This window comes from Neomonachus schauinslandi, chromosome 8 (assembly GCF_002201575.2).
Source record: "Neomonachus schauinslandi chromosome 8, ASM220157v2, whole genome shotgun sequence".
Lineage (NCBI taxonomy): Eukaryota > Metazoa > Chordata > Mammalia > Carnivora > Phocidae > Neomonachus > Neomonachus schauinslandi.
Window position 1 is genome coordinate 32,890,388 of NC_058410.1, and position 12,333 is coordinate 32,902,720.

At 41.2% G+C, this 12,333-nt stretch overlaps 1 protein-coding gene and 1 pseudogene across 1 annotated transcript in view; one reads left to right on the forward strand and one right to left on the reverse strand.

Annotated features, from left to right (window-relative positions):
* Positions 1 to 12,333, forward strand: part of EPB41L2 (erythrocyte membrane protein band 4.1 like 2) — a 216,263-nt gene that overhangs the window by 56,522 nt on the left and 147,408 nt on the right. The gene's annotated exons all lie outside the window — the stretch shown is intronic.
* Positions 2,131 to 2,249, reverse strand: LOC123325530 (annotated as a pseudogene).

The following is a 12,333-nucleotide window of genomic DNA, read 5'->3' on the forward strand; positions in this document are numbered from 1 at the left end:
TTCAAAATAGAGATAATGGAAAAGCTTTCTTTCAGCAAAAGGCCCCCTAACAGGGCATCCTTTCTTATCACCGTGGCCATGCCATTGGACTTGTCCCTTGCAAATTGAACATGCTTGATCTCACAGGTGTTTGCATGGTTGAACAAATTATATTTGGACAAAACACTGTTCTGCCTGTCTGATTAGAGAGGCAGGGTGGAGTTACACATGGACTACTTGGTAAGAGAATTAAGGAGAATATTGGCAAACATTTTCCAAAAAAAGAAAACAAAAACACTTCTGAGAGTAAATACACTTTTTCTTTTATTCTTTAATGGCAAAATGCTCTTAAACTTATTGGAAGTCAGCCTTGTACTGCAAAGTCTTTTTTTTTTTTTTTACTCTGGTAACTTCCATTTACAACTATGAGATCGTTAAGCAATATCTGGTTTTCCTTCTTGGAGGACAGCTGTAGTTAGATTGTGGCTGAACCCATAGGAAGATCCAATTTCCAGTGTCCTATATTTTTAGTCTGTAGTTTTTTGTTGTTGTTGTTTTTTTAGCTTTTTGCCTAGATGTGAAATCTGTGTCCAGGAGAGTGGAAGTGTAGGGTGGGTTGATGAGGGAACTCTCCTAGGATTTCTGGAGATCTCTGAGTCCAATTAAAGTCTGTGGTTGTGATTTTTGAGAAAAGTTATCATAGCTATTTTTGTTTTGCTGCATGGTTGCAAGTAAGTAAGGCCAGAGTTAGGTGGAACATTTGAACATGCTGGAGGAGAGAGGAGCTGGGAGTTAAGGCTATCGTGGTGGCCCATGGGATCCAAGGTGCTGAAGGAGGGTAACAAAGACTTGGCATTGGGAAGTGGGAGGGGCACAGGCTGCTCAGATCAAAGAATTGTTGGGGTTCGAGAGGGATTGAGCTAGAAAGATGGAAGATAATCAAAGGTTGAGATGCAGGAAATTAAGATAATGGTAGGATTATAGGTCTAGGGTAGGATTTTTCAAGAAATCATTTAAAAAAGCTTCTGCACAGCAAAGAAAACAGCCAACAAAATAAAGAGGCAACCCACAGAATGGGAGAAGATATTTGCAAATGACACTACAGATAAAGGGCTAGTATCCAAATCTATAAAGAACTTCTCAAACTCAACACCCAAAAAACAAATAATCCAGTCAAAAAATGGGCAGAAGACATGGACACTACTCCAAAGAAGACCCATGAATGGCTAACAGACACATGAAAAAATGTTCAACATCATTAGCCATGAGGGAATTTCAAATCAAAACAACATTGAGATACCACCTTACAACCAGTTAGAATGGAAAAAATTAACAAGGCAGGAAACAACAGATGTTGGAGAGGATGCGGAGAAAGGGGAACCCTCCTACACTGTTGGTGGGAATGCAAATTGGTACAGCCACTTTGCAAGACAGTGTGGAGTTTCCTTAAAAAGTTAAAAATAGAGCTACCCTGTGACCCAGCCATTGCACTCCTGGGTATTTACCCCAAAGACCCAGATGTAGTGAAAAGAAGGGGCACATGCACACCAATGTTCATAGCAGCAATGTCCGCAATAGCCAAACTTGGAAAGAGCCGAGATGCCCTTCAACAGACTAATAGATAAAGAAGCTGTGGTCCATATATACAATGGAATATTACTCGGCCATCTGAAAGGATGAATACCCATCATTTGCATTGACATGGATGGAACTGGAGGGGATTATGCTAAGTGAACTAAGTCAAGCGGAGAAAGACAATTATATGGTTTCACTCATGTGGAACATAAGGAATAGCATGGAGGAGATTAGGAGAAGGAAGGGAAAAATAAAGGGGGGAAATTGGAGGGGGAGACGAACCATAAGTGACTATGGACTCTGAGAAACAAACTGAGGGTTCTAGAGGGGAGGGGGTGGGGGGATGGGTTAGCCTGGTGATGGGTATTAAAGAGGGCACATACTGCATGGAGCACTGGGTGTTATACGCAAACAATGAATCATGGAACACTACATCAAAAACTAATGAAGTACTGTATGGTGACCAACATAACATAAAAAAATAAATGCAAACAGCCAAAAAAAAAAAAAAGGCTAGGACTGGCATTTAGAATATGAGAAAGAATAAACAGCATGGGAGTCAGGGTCATATCTAGCCTCTGCAGAGTTATTACATGAATTAAAAGAAGATTCCCTCTTTGGGAAAAGTTTTCAAGTAGCAATAATCATGCTTCGGATCAGCGTCATGGGCTGTGATCCTGCCCCTGCACAAAGCTTCCCCTTTGGGAGAGGGAAGGAGAGAGGCAGTGGGAGGAAAGAGGTGCCCTTTTTTTCTGGCTGAGGAAATCCACTGGGAGAAGGCTCACTGAACCCAGGGGTGGGGGCTGGATTTAGCACAATCTGCCTAAGTTTAGGCATTAGTCTGGATCAGAGTGGATCACACATAGTCTTTTGAAAACTTTGTTTCCATTAAAACTGGGTGTGTTTACATTGTATTTGCAAACTGGGTTGGAGGGAAGGAAATCTTTTACTCTGGGTCACATGTGGAAAAGTTTGAAAGCCAGTGCTTGGGGTATGACCGTGGGAATGGGTAACTAAAATGGTGAGGAGGGCAGGATCTCTTTCTCTCTGTCACACACACACACCCACACGGCCTTATAAAAAGGAGTAGGAGTATGATAATAAAAATGATTTCAATTTGGAATGCATTATACATGTGAAGGTTTGGGATTCAGCTCCCCTCTTCCCTAGTAACTTGGAACATTGTAAGGTGGTGGAGAGAAGTGTGGCTCAGATATAGGGTGAGCTCTGACTCAGCCCTGGGTCTCTGCAGCTTCACTGTCCGATTAGGGAAGTACCAGAGTCTGGGTCATCGCTAAGATCTTTTAAAAGCTAGGCAGTGAGGAGAGGAGACTGTTGGTGTGCTTTGGGTCACAGGGAGAGAGCTTTCTGCGATTTTCAGTGATGGGTTGACTGTAGAACACATAGTCAGCAATAGATAGTTGAAAATTTTAGAGGATTAGGAGGAGATCAGCTCTATAAAAAATCAAGTAGACGCAGTCTTGGGATTTGTAAGATATAAGTTCTAGCGTCTTCCTCCTGTGTTCAGGATTTTTTAAAAATGAAATATTAGCATTAGCATCCGAGTGTGAATTTTGGCTTTGGCCTTAGAATGTAAGTGAAAACAGGCACGCACACTTAGCCTTTCCTCGGCCACGTCCCCGTTGTTAGGAGTAGTAAAATTGTGGTAGTAAGTTGCAAGGCCTGGGTTGCTTTCTAGACTGAACCTGGGAGGTGGAGAGTCTAGTTTCCCTTTATACTGGATCATCTTGGTCAGGCGTTGGCAGTGGGAAGGAAGCAGGAGGCTACGTTCTGTGGCTCTTAAAAAGGGAGGGAAAGGTAACCAGGCCCTGGTGGGTAGGGGAGTTAGGAGATTGGGTGGAGGTCCAGGATCCTGTAGCACTTCAGCCCGTTACCCCGAGTTCTTACCCCAAGCTTGTGTCAGGTACCTCATCTCTGGGTGCGCCCCTTGCTGGAGGAGTGGCCGGATAGGGATTCTTCCGTGGATATTTTCTACTATGACTAGAGGGTGGCAGAAAGGGTCATATCCCACCCATTCTTCCTGGGGAGCAAATATGTTTGTATTTAACAAGTAGTTAAAACTCCTTGTGTATTTTCCTTAGAAGTGTTGAAAGTGCCATTAATTTTTCAAGTACTTTCAGGCACATTATAGATTGATTGGATCTTAAGTAAATTGGAGGAGTTAGTATTCCCTTTAATGACCGTTACTGTGGGGCAAGAAAATAATAGCTAACATGAACTTAGTGTTTATGTTAAAAACCGTCATTCTACCAACAGTATTTTATTATTATCTGTATGAATAGCCATGGATTGTATTTTCTTAGCCTCATTTTACAGAATGAAGATTGAGGCTCACCTCTCAATTTTACTTTTTTTTTTTTTTTTTTTATGATTTTACTTTTAAGTCCTCTTTACACCCAAGGTGGGGCTCAAACTCCCAACCCTGAGATCGAGTCATGTGCTCCGCTCACTGAGCCAGCGAGGCGCCCGAGGATTTCACTTTTTTTTTTAATATTTTTTTTTTAAAGATTTTATTTATTTATCTGAGAGAGAGAATGAGATAGAGAGAGAGAGCATGAGAGGGGGGAGGGTCAGAGAGAGAGGCAGACTCCCTGATGAGCAGGGAGCCTGACGTGGGACTCGATCCTGGGACTCCAGGATCATGACCTGAGCCGAAGGCAGTCGCTTAACCAACTGAGCCACCCAGGCGCCCCGAGGATTTCACTTTTTGACACCTGGCCTCATTCCCCGCTGTGCCCACCCCTTTCGCAACCAAGTCAGTCACTTCATTTGGAGCTGGGGTGTATGTGTGGTTCTTTTTTTTTTTATTTTCAATCAGGCCTGTCATGAGTCGGGAGTCCCTATATCCTGCCTGTGGACAGGAGTGCAGAGTTAGTCCTTTTCAGGCCTGCCAGATACTAAATACAATTTAGAGCAGCTAAGCGTAGCTCTCCAAAGATGGTCCAGACGGTATTTGATGCTGTGCTCTACAAAGTGTTTAAAGCTGCAAAGTTGCAAGTATAGGGCTTCCTCAGCAGAGCAGTCAAGTGTGAGTGCGGTTTTCTAGGGCCAGGAAGGACTGTTTTTGTTAAATAGTGTGAGGTCGGCTTGGGGATCCTAGCCACAGCTTGTTTTCTAGAGCCACGGCTGGTGATGACATCACCCCCACAGGTGCCACATCGTTTTGTCCTATGTAGCCTGCCCTGCCCCGCCCCGCTCCTCCCTTTTTACAAAGGATACTTAAGGACTACTGTGAGCTTTTGTTGCGAAAATAAGTATGAAATTCATTCTGTGTGTGTAGAGGTAGCGAGATGAAAATACAGTACTTTTTGAGAAGCAGACAGTCCCAGAAATTCCAGTTTTAGGTTACTTGCGTTCAATCACTCCCAAGAGATTTTTAAGGGGAAGGGTGGGGACAGAGGAGGGGTTTCAGACTAGATGAGAAAAATAGCTGTGGAAGAACAAGTTGAGTGTTTACACCCCTCTGCTGCCCCCCCCTAATTGAAGGTTGGACTATAGTATTTCTAAGAGAACTCTGATTTCCGGCATATTTCATAGAGGCTGAAAATTGCATATTTCATAGAGCTCTGATTCCAAATGGTAAGCTTGGAGTCAAGGGATTGGATCTTTTTAATCATAAACTTACATGTTTGTTGAATAAAATTTGGAATACAGAGAACCATAAATAGTAAAAGCTTGATTCTCACTTTCAAACACAATCACTATTAGTAGTCTGTGTCTATCCTTGTACCCTACTCCTAGCTTATAGAATAAAGACTTTGGGGCTCATACTGTATATTTGGATTTGATGTCCATTTTCATCCAACTTTATTTTGTGTGCAGTTTACCATGCCAAGTATTTTTTTTTTAATGTAGAATTTTAGAACTGTAAGGCATGTTCAGAGAGAATTCATCTTTCCTCTATTTTCTAGAAGAGGAAATTTAGAAAAGTGGGGTTAAGTGACTTGCTCAAAATTGTTTCGGAGCTGGAATTGGAACTGGTTCCACTGATTCCTATTTACTTCTCACTGTACCGTGCTGCCTATTTCACTTTATTTACTGGGGAGAATTTGTGAGGTATTATCCTCTAGGATACATTAGAGATCATTAGATTTGCCTTAAAGTGTTAAATCCATCTAACTTTAAGTTTGACTACAAAAAAAAGTAAAACCTTGAAACTCCCCAAACACACCTGTGTAGCTAATTTGTCCCAGGTACTTTGGAGAAGTTTGAAAACCATTGTGATATGGCTGAATTGCTGCTACCTTAGGGTTATTTGAGGTGAACCCGAGAGGAGTGGAAGTTAAAAATGTAGGCTTTACATTTAGAATAAACATCCGTAGATTTGAAGCCTTTCATTTCTTCCATGTTAAAGCCAATAAGTCTCTTAAAACTTTTTAGTGCTTTTGCCAAACTCTTATTTCCTGTGCCACATTTCTTCTACTCTGGAATAGATTTGCTTTCTTCTGCTGCATTCCCATAGGAATTCTTAGCGGCATCATTCCTCTGGCATATTGCTCACCCCGTCTTATGGCTTGACATTTTGAGTATTTGATGAATGGTAACTTTCCCTGGGGTTGCATGTGTTAGTGTCTAGTTTATGAGCTCCTCAAGGATGGGGAGGTTGTCCTGTTGTTTCCCTTCCGGCCTGCCTCTCTTTTTCCCCTCCTTTTGCTGTGTCTTCACAGTTCTAGCGGAGCACCTCCTAGGTTCGCACTGTTATTACTCTGACTTGTTAAAAAGGTGCTGAGCACAGTTAGGGCAAATTAGGGCACATGGCCTCTTCTTTCACCTCTGGGAGCTATTAGTCATGCTGGCACCGTCGATCGCAGGAATATCTCTGCAGAAGAAACAAGTCTAGCATGATTTGCACATCTGTTTTGGTCAACAGGTAGTTAGATGTCCTTTTTGAGGCAGTTACGGATTCAGACGATGTACTGGCGCACGCATTCTCAGACTCACCCTCACCTCTGTTTGACCCTTGGTCAATGGAGAACAAACCAAAACAGCTGAAGTGACTTTAGTGAGCTGGGAAGGATGTCTAAAAAATAGGTGATGGAGAATCCTCCGTTTTTGTTTTTCTTGGAAAAATTCCTCCACAGGAAGTCTCCAGCATATTAAATTCTGCATCTTGAAGACTTAATAATTTTGTACGCCTTGGCTTTCTGCATCTTGAGGGAAGAATTAAAGACAACGAAGGGAATGAAGAAATTTAGTGTAGAAAATCTGAGGAGTAGGGAGTGGGGAAGAAAGGAAATAATTACTAGGATATATTTGTAGGTGGGGGCCGGAGGACAGGAGAAAGAATGGAAAGAGATAGAGAAATAAGGATAAATAGCCAAATATTAGGGTGGGGACAGAATCTGAATGTCATTTGGCAAAGCTGATTATACTTTTGGTGCTTTTCCAGAAGTTTTTCCGGTGATTGGGGTGGGTGGGGAACTTGACTAGAGATGACAGCTTAAGTACTGGAGAAATAGGATGGACATAGCCTGAGCAGCTAGAGTAGGAAGACACAGAATTTAAAAAAAAATTCTTTTTTTCCTGACGGTGCTCTGCATTTCTTATGATACTGTACTTAATTTATTCTCTAGTGTTGTACCAAAAAGTTTGTTTAATTTAGTATAATATAAAGAATCAAATCCTTTTGGATCAGTGGCTTGCTTGTCTCCTGACTTGTTCACTGTAGAAAAGTGTCAGGACACAAAAGATGTGTTGCAAAAGGAGACCGATTTCAGGAGCTGCCCAGGAAAGCAGCCACATCACTTTATGGACAGGGGACCCCGTGTGCGATGTATGTGCGCATGCGCCCATGTCTGCGCTTTTCCCTTAAATGTGTAGTTGCAATGTACTTGCGCAGATGGTTTCACGTGTTGCTAGAGTGTGAGTTTATTTCTCTTGGAGTCTTTTTTTATTTGTTATATTTAAGCAATGATGGTTCTGCATACCCTCTAGGCCTTTTGGAATTATTTTCACCTGTTTGTTTGGTTCTGCAAAAGGAGTAAAGTAACTTGGGAATTTTATGATTGGAAAAGGAATTCTACTTCCTGAAAATACTTCTGTTTACTGTTGGGTTCTAGTATCTGTCGTATTATTGCCTGCCCCGGGCTGGGCCCCCTCTGACATAAGCGTTAGGAACTGAATTGTGTCAGCACTGCGACTTAAGGCGTTTATCCTAATCCAAGTGTCCTTGGATTGTGCGCTGCCACTGAGCAAGGTGTTACACTGATTGCAGACCTGGGCTGCAAGTGTGAGTTCTGAAGAGCTCTGTGATAACCCAGTGAAAGCGTTACTGGTAAACGTGAGTTGGTGTTTTTCTTTGGATGCGCTGTTTTGACCGCTTGAAGGTAGTGGTATTTGTGTTAGTTACAATGCCATTCTCCCAGAACGGAATGAATATCCGTGAATTCTATCTGCTAAGGGTGCTGTCCTGCAGCAGAAGTCAGTAGAGAGTGATGACCAGTGAGAAACCCGCACAGATCTGGTCCAGATTTGGGTGTGCGGTAGGTATTTGGGTTGGCCGGGTTTCCTGGAAGACAGGCTTCCATTGTATTTATATAGCTATATTCTAAAAGTTCTGTAACTGTTGCACAATTTTGAGTGTGTGTTCCAGAAGCATAAAGTAGTGAATTTCTTGTCTGAGGTCTCAGTTCTGATAGCCATAGCTGCTGCTTTTCTGGACAGGTGCCCCTTCTCTTTTCCAGCCATTCCTCGTCCAGCTTTCTGCTGTGATTTCTGTACCCACTCGAGCGGTGAAAGGAAGATCCTCCGTGCTTTCATCAGATAAATGCTACGCACGAAGGAGAGATTATAGTAATGCCCGTGGCTGTTGTGTTTTAACTACTACTCGACAATTTCATACTGTTTTTACACCTGTAGAGAATTGGAAGGTCAGCAATGTGGGGTGCATTGAGAGAAGATACAAGGGAAAAGTGTGTTTGGGAAAAGTAAGCTTTTCAGAAAGTGCTCAGAGGCAAATTCATTCAGAAACGTGAGCTCATCACCTGGTTGATTTAACACATTAATACAAATGAGAAATACCTGGCCGATATCCTATGCCAGGAGGTTAGGTTTCTGCCTCTGCTCAGGACATTCTAAAAAGATCTCTGTCACTTCGCTCTGTTTAAAATTTCTTAGATTCTCTAGTATCTGTAATGTAAAGGATTGGCTAAATTCTTTCAGGTCCCTCTCGTATCTGAAATTATATGGTTCAGGGGGACTGTGTATCCCAAAACACATTGTCGTAGGACTTACTTTGGAACCACTTTTTTTTTTCCTTGTTTTTCTGAGAATTTAATACCTTTTTGAAGATAATGGCCCTTTAGGTGAGTCTTAATCCATGAGAACCAATCATGCAGACTGAAGGTAGTAAATTCCACACACCTCACACTTCACTAATATGAATCTTAAAAGATGGTCTGAGATTTCTCATTATAAGTGTGCCAAAATAATATTCCATTAGAGTGCTGTTTAATATTAGGCCTTCTTTATTGACTCGTTAAGATGATTATGTTAGATAATAGAAAAACAAGCTTATGATGCCTGGAATTGTTTGAAAAAAATAGGTGCTTAAGTTTCTTAAAGATGTTTTCTTACAACCTCATTTCTTTCTACGCAAACATACTAAGTATAACTTGGTGCATAGGGGTGTGTTTTTTTGCTCTGAAGTGTCCAGAGAGGATTAACAGACGTATTTAGTAGGTGAGATGTGGGCATAGGGCCTGGCCTGTGGACAAGTGCAGAGGGAAGAGGGGGAGGGAGGGGTGGCATTGAGCTGGGAGTGGTGGGGAGGTCTTTGGCAAGCTCCTAGCCTGGGAGCTGGACTGGCCCCGTGGTAGGGGAGATGATGGGCATGCTCCAACCAGCTGACTTTTGAGAAGAGGCCAGTGGAGTGAGCCTGCAGATTGGAGTAGATTTTCTTCAACAGTAGAATTCTTCTTGGACAGACCTGAGCAGAGAGGTTGGAAAGGAGGGTCCAGCCAGAGCCTGGAGGACTCTGCGTTTTGCATGGAAGAATTTGGGTTTTCTTTCTGCAGTTACTGAGTTTGTCTGAACAGATGAATGGTGTGATCATAACTGGAGTTGAGGAAGATTAGTTGGGTAGAGATTCAAAGTAGGGCTAACAATTGATGAGAAAGAAATCGTTATGAGAAAAATGTCCCCGTTGGTAACATATTTACTGGTTCTACTTATTTTAATCAGAGTCTGCTGTTTATCATTAAAACTGTTTTTTCCACAATGTAAAAGTCTTCAAATTGTTGTCTAGGATACTATCTACTGCAGATAAAGTACACAGACTTCAAGTAAAAGAGGAACAATCAGCATAAGGTCCTGATTCTGATCTTTCTTCATCCAGCATGTTCAGATATTCACTTTTTGTAATGAATCCTGGTCCTTGGCATTCTTTTTTTTTTTTTTTTTCCCCTCCCTGAAGATGTTTCTTAAGCCCTTCTCTTAATAATGTTTTGAAAATGTTACTTGGTTGATTAAAAGTGGGTATATCCCGATATCCCCACCCCCAATTTATTAAGCTTCTAGTTCTATTGTAGTATGCTATTTTAGGAAAGTTCTTGGACAGTAGTTTGTCTTTAATCCTTGTGAATATTATTTGACATTGATAGTCCCAAAATTTAAAGTAAAAATGTCTTGGAAAGAAAGTCAAAGTCCTAGCTAATAAGGGAGAGAGTTGGAATTGATTAGATCTGCGTGATACTGAGTCACTGTCCTTATCTGTAAAATGGAGGCATTGATACTACATTTCTGAGTGGTCATGAGAAATGAAATGATCTGTGTAGATTGTTCAGCATAATGATGGCATAGTTTGTTTATAAGCTACCTGTTGTACAACATGAATCATAGAAGCACAGTGTTTATGAACCTAAAAATCTTAGTTGATTTGGTTGCTGAGATAAGTAATTTTATGTTCTCAGTTTTGGAGTTGTAATTTTTCTTTTCAAATTTAATATTTGAAATTGCCCAGTTTTTAAAGAACAGTAAGGACTCTTAGTTTTGTGTGCTCCGAGTGAAACTTGCATCCTCAATACTTTCTTTTAATTCTGCCCTACAGACTGTCATTCTACTGGTTCAGCTCTGTTTTGTGTTAATTTTTATTGCCTTCCCCCCACCCCCCCTTGAAATGCAGTAGTCCTGTAGTGTCCTAGTGGAAACATTGTTCTCTTTGTTGGGGCCAAAGAAGTGCCTTTGTCATTCCTTTGAGACATTCTGCAGATGCCATTTTGCAGTTCTGAAAAATATGTCCCTGTCCTCCTTGTGCTGTGTTAAATTGTGCGTGTGTATGGCTTGGTATTTTAATGAAGTTGTAGTGAAAACTTGACAGTGATACTTGTCATATGAGAACAAAACAAAGAAAGGCTCTTTCTTGATCGAATGTAGATATGCGTTCCCCGTCTCTCCATAGTGTTGTGTGGTCCGAAAGTCGATCCCTCCTGCACTCAGGCCCTCAGATGTTTGCTGCTTTTTGACTAACTTTATAGGACACTGTTCATGCAACTAATTCTGAGCTGGAGTTCTAAGCCTTTTGTTGATGTGTATTGCTTCTCAAAGATCTCTTAATTTATATGTTTTTAATAGCATTTTAAGTGGCAAGAATGAGCTCTAATTTGCTAAGTGGCTTTAATCCTTGTATTAAGAAGTGGGGGCAAAAATCTGTTGGGAAATTGCCCTGATAAAATCCAGGAAATTCCTTTCATTCTTTTAAATCCAGTTAAAATCTAACTTAAAAAAAAAGGCCTCTGATGTAACAGTGTCTGAAAGTGTGTGCTTCTTAGAGTCCAGTAATTTCTTGTATACAGTGCCAAGCTCAAAGAGGGATAGTATGAATGTACCTCTGTGTTTCAGGTAAATCTATACCACATGGCATGGTACCAGTTTATTATAATTTTACTGGGATTTACTCATCCTGTTTTGCGCTGCCTTTAAAACTGCTAAAGCTGGGAATACAGAACTAACGAGAGAAAACTTCATATATTTTGTTTTAATGAACCTTAAGCTATTTAAATTTTTTTCTTAATCATAGTAACCTAGTCACTGAAGAAAACTCGATAATATAAAGAACTACAAATAAAGCAAAAAATTTCTCATTGTCTGCATTTAGGAACAACCACTGTTATCATTTGGACTGAGCATTTCCTGTCTTTTTTTTTTTTTTTTTTTAAAGATTTTATTTATTTATTTGAGAGAGAGAGAATGAGAGACAGAGAGCATGAGAGGGAGGAGGGTCAGAGGGAGAAGCAGGCTCCGTGCCGCGCAGGGAGCCCGATGCGGGACTCGATCCCGGGACTCCAGGATCATGACCTGAGCCGAAGGCAGTCGCTTAACCAACTGAGCCACCCAGGCGCCCGCATTTCCTGTCTTTTATCTGTGAATATGTACACATGGGTTAAAACAACAGCATTATCCTTTTAAACCTGCTTATTTTCCCTTGGCAAAATATGGCGAATGTGTCTCTGTAAATTCTTAAGCTGGTAGTACTTAATTTTGGAAAGGTGAATCCATAGGGCACTCATTTCATTTATATGGACTCACTTGGAAGTTCTCCATTAGTAGGAAGCGTGTACATTTATTGCCTGAAGATACATGTGTCAAAAAAGGATAGGCTGATCATTTTGGATGTTTTCCAGGATCATAAAAGCATAACAAGTCTCTATTAGAACTGTTAAGGAGCCTTTGAAATAAGTAAAGATCTGATCACATAAGCCTTGGCTCCTCCTGGACAGCTGGCTCACTGATTTCCAACAAGAGCTGATTCTGCTGTAGCCC